This window comes from Boleophthalmus pectinirostris, unplaced genomic scaffold (genome assembly GCF_026225935.1).
Source record: "Boleophthalmus pectinirostris isolate CB_2022bp ecotype Guang Dong unplaced genomic scaffold, ASM2622593v1 HiC_scaffold_15, whole genome shotgun sequence".
Lineage (NCBI taxonomy): Eukaryota > Metazoa > Chordata > Actinopteri > Gobiiformes > Gobiidae > Boleophthalmus > Boleophthalmus pectinirostris.
The window spans coordinates 14,914,760-14,920,759 of record NW_026571070.1 but is presented as its reverse complement, the minus strand read 5'-3'; positions in this window follow the sequence as shown (position 1 = coordinate 14,920,759).

Here is a 6,000-nt window from a genome sequence, read left to right as displayed (position 1 = left end):
GCCCCTCCAGGTTCAGGGGCCCTAAGTGGCTGCCTACTAATAGTAGCGCTGCCTCTGCATACAAATACGGTAGCCCTGCAGGGACATGCCATGATGTGTAAACAAACCAGTTAACTATAAATTACAAAGAAATTACAATTGTGCCTTATACTTAGGGGTGGTTCACATGATTACTAATCCTCTTTATTATTAAAAGCTATTCCTAAAGTATCAACAGACATAGTGGTCCTAACTCACAATGATACACTCTTTCACAGATTAAAATAATAAAATACCACAATATATAAAATTACAAGTCTCTTTGTTTAAATTAAGAGTTATGGTGCAGCAATAGTTAAAAAAAGACAGAGGGAACTACATAGACCATGATCCTTTGCTCCATTTCAGTGTAGACAATAACAGATAATCAAAAATAACAGTTCTAAGCGTCTTTAAGTCTTAGTTACTTTTAGTCGTAATTAAGTCTTGTCAAGGCATTTTAAGAGGAAAAAGTAGCATATTCACAGTTTTGTTATCTCCACAAAATATCACAATATATCATACCATAAGATGTATATCGTGAAAATATTGTGAGCTTTCAAACGATATTGCAATAAATATCGTACCATGAGGTTCATACCCTGATGATATTGTATCGCAGGACGTGGGTATTGTTACATTCTTACCAATTATCTCTTAAATATGTATTCAAATGAATAATAAAAACAGCATCAAAATGTAAATACAGCAACAGTTGTGTACCAGCCTCAGCTTTTACAGTTCTGATATCGATACTTTCTTTGGGTTTTGGTATCTGCCAATACCCGATATTAACCAGAAGCATTTTAAGGACAGAAAAATTCATTTTATTTCCATCTATACATTGTTATCTTACTATAAATATATCCAGTTGTGTTATTTATCTGGTAAATACCTATTGAACATGTTCGTATGAATAAAATTTGAAATTAAAACATTTAAGACCAACTTTAAGACAACATTTTCCTGGATTGGTGCATCACTAAATACGAATGTACAAATGTAACCAAACCCAATAAAACTTAATGTTCAATGTGTTTTTCTCAATGCAACTTTTAGTAAATGATCAATATTGGGAACAAACTATATTCCTGTAAGTTCGGCCACATAAACAACAGAAAAACAAGGTATTCCGTGCAAAGCCCAGCAGACGAGAGTGACCCAAGGATAAAAGAGAATTTATAGTCCAATGTGTAGTGCTGGGAGGTTAAACTGAAGAAACTCTCCTCTCCACACTGTGCAATAAAACTTTTATAAGAGCTGTCATCACATCTCCACTCTCTTCTTCCTGCTCCATCCCTCCTTCTTTTTGTAAGTAAAACAAAGGAAAGAAATGATGAGGGAGTTCGCGTTGACTCTTAGCAATGCGTAGACTTATTATTGGGGATCTCCTCTGAAGAAATGGTTATATTATGTTGCCATCGTTGTGGTGACAGGGAAACAAAAGTAGCTATGACACTGCGTCTTATGAGAGCATCACGACGGCAGCTAATGTAGCACAACATTCAGCTGCGTGGGTTGTCAGGATCGAAAAGACAACGCTTAATTTTGGGTTTGGAGAAAGAAGATTACACTAAATAAAAACATTGTCAACTCTGTCAAGAACTTCCAGTAATTTAGCTGTAATTTTGCTGATTAAGTTGAATGAGAGACAATGATTTCAATGTCTCTTGTGAAATACAGTTTGGTGGATGGCTGACAATTCCCAAAGTATATAAAAACAAAAGTGAGACATTTGTTTTGATGCAGTATTGTAACTTTAAAGACTGCTTGTCTCTATGGAAATGTTATTGCTTTGTCTAGAACAGACCTGGGCATTGTACACAACCGAAGAGACACATACGGCGAATATAAGCGCATTTGGAATTACAAAATAAACATAATTTTGCCTCATGCATGAACCAAAGCTGCATTGCTTTTATTTTAGAGGTGTTTTTTTTTTTAATGACATTTTTTTATTGTTTAAATGACACTTTTTCATTGCTCAGTCATAACATAAACTCTTACCCATCTTAGCAGCTTGTCAAAACACTGTTGTTTACTGTTTTTTATAAAGAAACACAATTACTATTATGCAGAATTAGGTTTAGCATTTTGATCGGACCCTCTGCAATATTTTCTGTTTCTCATGTGGCCCCACGGAAAAAATTATTGCCCACCCCTGGTCTAGAATGTTCCATAGTATAGACTAAACCTATATATATCGCAAGAGAGACAAGTAAGTTACAGCACTACGCTCCATTACAATTCAGATCTGTGGAGAGGCACCCCTATTTACAGAATTAATTAATACATTTTTAAGCAATAGAAACACTCGTAATGAATAAATGCTAGATGGATATGTTTAATGTCACACCATGGAACATTCCAGCCTAAGCAAGAACATCTCCATGGAGACAAGCAGGTGACCCTCCATCCGAAAAGTTGAGCAGTACATCTGAATTTGATTTAAAGCCACATTATGCAACTCTCTATTAAGATGTTACTGCCTTGTCTGGAATGTTCCACAGTCACAGTTTGGCATTGGGTTTGTCTGTCTCCATGGAAACAAGCAGTAAATGCCACCAAACCATGTTAAAGGTGATATGTGTGGAGAGGCGATAAAATTGAATAAACAGTGTATAAAAGTCTGAAGAACATTCCAGACAAACATAGCACACCCTCCACTGGAAAAGTTACATAGCTCTGATCTTTAAAACTGTACTAACAAAAGCATAGATTTCTCTGATGTATTAAGAACTTTTAGACACCTGTTTTAAAGTTTTGCCTTGTTAACTGGTAAACACAAAAACAATATTGCCAGTGCGTTTCATCTCCCCAACCCAATTTCAAATCTCTTTTCATTGTCTTTTTCGAAACTTTTTGGTGCAGCTGTTTTCAGAATTAAATTTCAGAGTTTTTGCAAGCTTTCTATTTCTATTTTTATACAAACTTCATTAAAACTCAGTGTGCCACGACTCCAGGTGCAAAGGACTGTAAAATGACCACATCACCACGTGCCCTCTTTAGTTACACCTGCACAGGGAACACACGAATTTGAAATTACATTGTTGTGCATTATCATAGAAGACAATTCAAACTTATACTAACTTCCTAAAACTGTATTCATTCTGCTGTTTAAAGGCCAGTATCATTTTTTTGAGCAAATTTTGTCTTGGCCCAGTACAGATATATTGTATAAGCAGCTCTTGAGGTCAAAATACAGTCTGCATCTCATTAGAATGCATTTTACTGTCTGATAATCAGGAAGGAAGTGTGTGTTAGCATGCTAGTAGTTGTTGTTATCTTTACTGTCACACCAAAACTCTGCACTGGTCTTTGAAAAGTTGTGAAAAGAGCTTATAAACTCAAGATGGTGAATAATTAGGATGCTCTGAATGCATAAGGAATAACTTTGGATGACTGCAAACGGTTTAAAATTAACTAATTGTTAGGGATGTAACAATAACCAAAATATCGTGATATCGCATCGTCAGAAAATTCTCACAATAATATCGTGGACCATCACAATATATCGAATTACAAGTCTCTCTGCTTAAATTAAGAGTCATGGTGCAGCAATAGACAGAGGGAACTACATAGACCATGATCCTTTGCTCCATTTCAGTGCAGACTACATGAAGTAATAACAGTTCTAAGCACTTTTGAGTCTTAGTTCTTTGGATTAAGTTTTGTCAAGGTATTTTAAGAGGAAAAACCATGAGACTTGGATATTATTACACTCCTGCAAATTGTGTTTCTCACCTTTCAAGACAGTAATAATCAAGTACAGCTCCTTTAAAGTACATAAGTAAGTGAATACGAGACTACTATGTGCACTATCTTCTTCTGCACCATCTTTTCTCTCTAAGATTAATGTTTTCTGTGCACTGTCCTTGTTTTAAATAAATAAAACTACATTAGCAAATCTGTTGTCACTCTTTCTTCATTGTCAAACAGGGCCCATCTCCAGTCCTTGAGCTAGAAGTGCCTTGCTGGTAAATTAGTCTGTTTTAGGTTGAAAGGAAAAGTAATGGCATCCAAGAAACCCATCCAGACTCAACAAGAATGGCAAGAATCAAACCTGTAACCTTCTTGCTGTGGGGTGAAGGTGCTAACTGTTGTGCCACCGTGTTCCAGGATCACACACATCAGCTTCTTCGCAACGTTTTAAGTTCTTGGCATGGGCAACCTGGAAGTTTCCTATAGTCTACAAAGAAAGCAAAAGTATTTTTCACTTTACAACTACAATACACAGTTTGACTTTTAATGGAGAATACTTGCTGATACTAAAAAGACTTGGTACTGCATAATATAATGCAAAATTAAAAACTGGGACTAAGTGGGATTTGTGGGCCAAACTAAATATTTATTGAAAAATTTCAACAACATCTGCATGTATTCTCTTCTTTCGAGATATGTAATGTTAAACTTTTTCTTATTAAAATAAATGTTTAATCATAGTTTTGCTTAAACATTGAATCAAGAACAAGCATAATATCAAATAATAAAATAAATAAATAAATAAATAATGTCTCTATATCCTATCTGTAGCCAGCAGACCAGCTCTAATACATATCTGAAATTATCTCGTGGGCCAAATATAATTATATCGCTGGCCAAATTTGGTCCCCGGGCCTGAGTTTGACATGTCTGATATAATGCCACAATGATAATTACAATAGACAATACAATAACAATTTTCAACATGAAATAAAACTAGTTCCTTTTTCTTATGGGGTCTTATTGTTGGATTGACTAAGATTCAAGCTATTCAGGAAAATCCAATTTAGTTAAAGGTGCATTATGTAACTTTTTGGTTGGGGGTCCATCACCTGCTTGTTTCTATGGATATGTCATTGCTCTGCCAGGAATGTTCCACAGTATGACATTAAACAGCTTTGCCTTACATTTATTAAATTACAGATGGTTTTATAGCTCAAAAATACGTATGAAAACAGGCGTTTTGACTGCAAGTGGGGGTTGCCTCTCCACAGATCTGACCTGTAACTTGGTCTGGGTTGGATTGAAAGATCTATAGAAGTATTCGATGAAGCTCTTCACCAGTAAAGTTACACAGTGCACCAACTATTTAAGGATTAATTTTCAGGATGGATATTGTAGAAGTGAGTAAATATTTTAGATAATAGTTCTGTATCAGTTAGTATTTGATAATGTTTTGGGGTCGAAAAGATATTAATTATATGATATAACTTTTAAGTAGATTTTCAAAGGGACTTCTATAATTAGGCTAATCTGACTGGGGGCTCTATAATTGGATTCAGACTTAGGTCACTTAACAAACTTCTCATTACTTCATTAATTTGCACTAAATTAAATAGAGTTTGTTTAGATTGCATTTGAACCACATTAATCCAGCCAATATTCTGTCCTCTCTCCTCTGTGGATTAATCGTAACCTTTATTGATCTGGTGAAACAATGTAAATTAGCTCAATTATTATTTCAAAACACGTCAATTGTTTTTTTTTTTATTTTCCTGCTAAAACTCCCTGATATAATTTCATCACAGCCTTTTCAATCTGCCCTCAATTTTCTTTTCATCCAAACTTCGTAAAAACGGTTTCAGTCACCCATCCCAGAGCACAGTGTGATAAAAATCATCAAACGCAAAGGCAACAAAAAGGTAGATTTTTACATTTTAGGTGAGTTCTAGTCTTTCTGATTCAGCTGGAAATGTGGGAGGGCATTTCTGTGTAATGTTGGACCACTATCTCCCCCTACTGGACAAACTGTACATGCACGGGTTAGTCACATGCAACCAACCATGCAAGACTGGATTTAAGAAAAATCTGTGGTATATTAGTGAATTTACTGAAGCTATAATATCTGATTTAAAGGTCCTATACTACAACAAATGTACTCCTGTGAACTTTAAACCATGTTAGAACATTATTACCTTCTCAAAAATATAGTTGAGATGTGTTTTGTTTCATTCACACGTTTGAGTAATCCTTTATTATTAGTCTGTCCACATCTCCAAA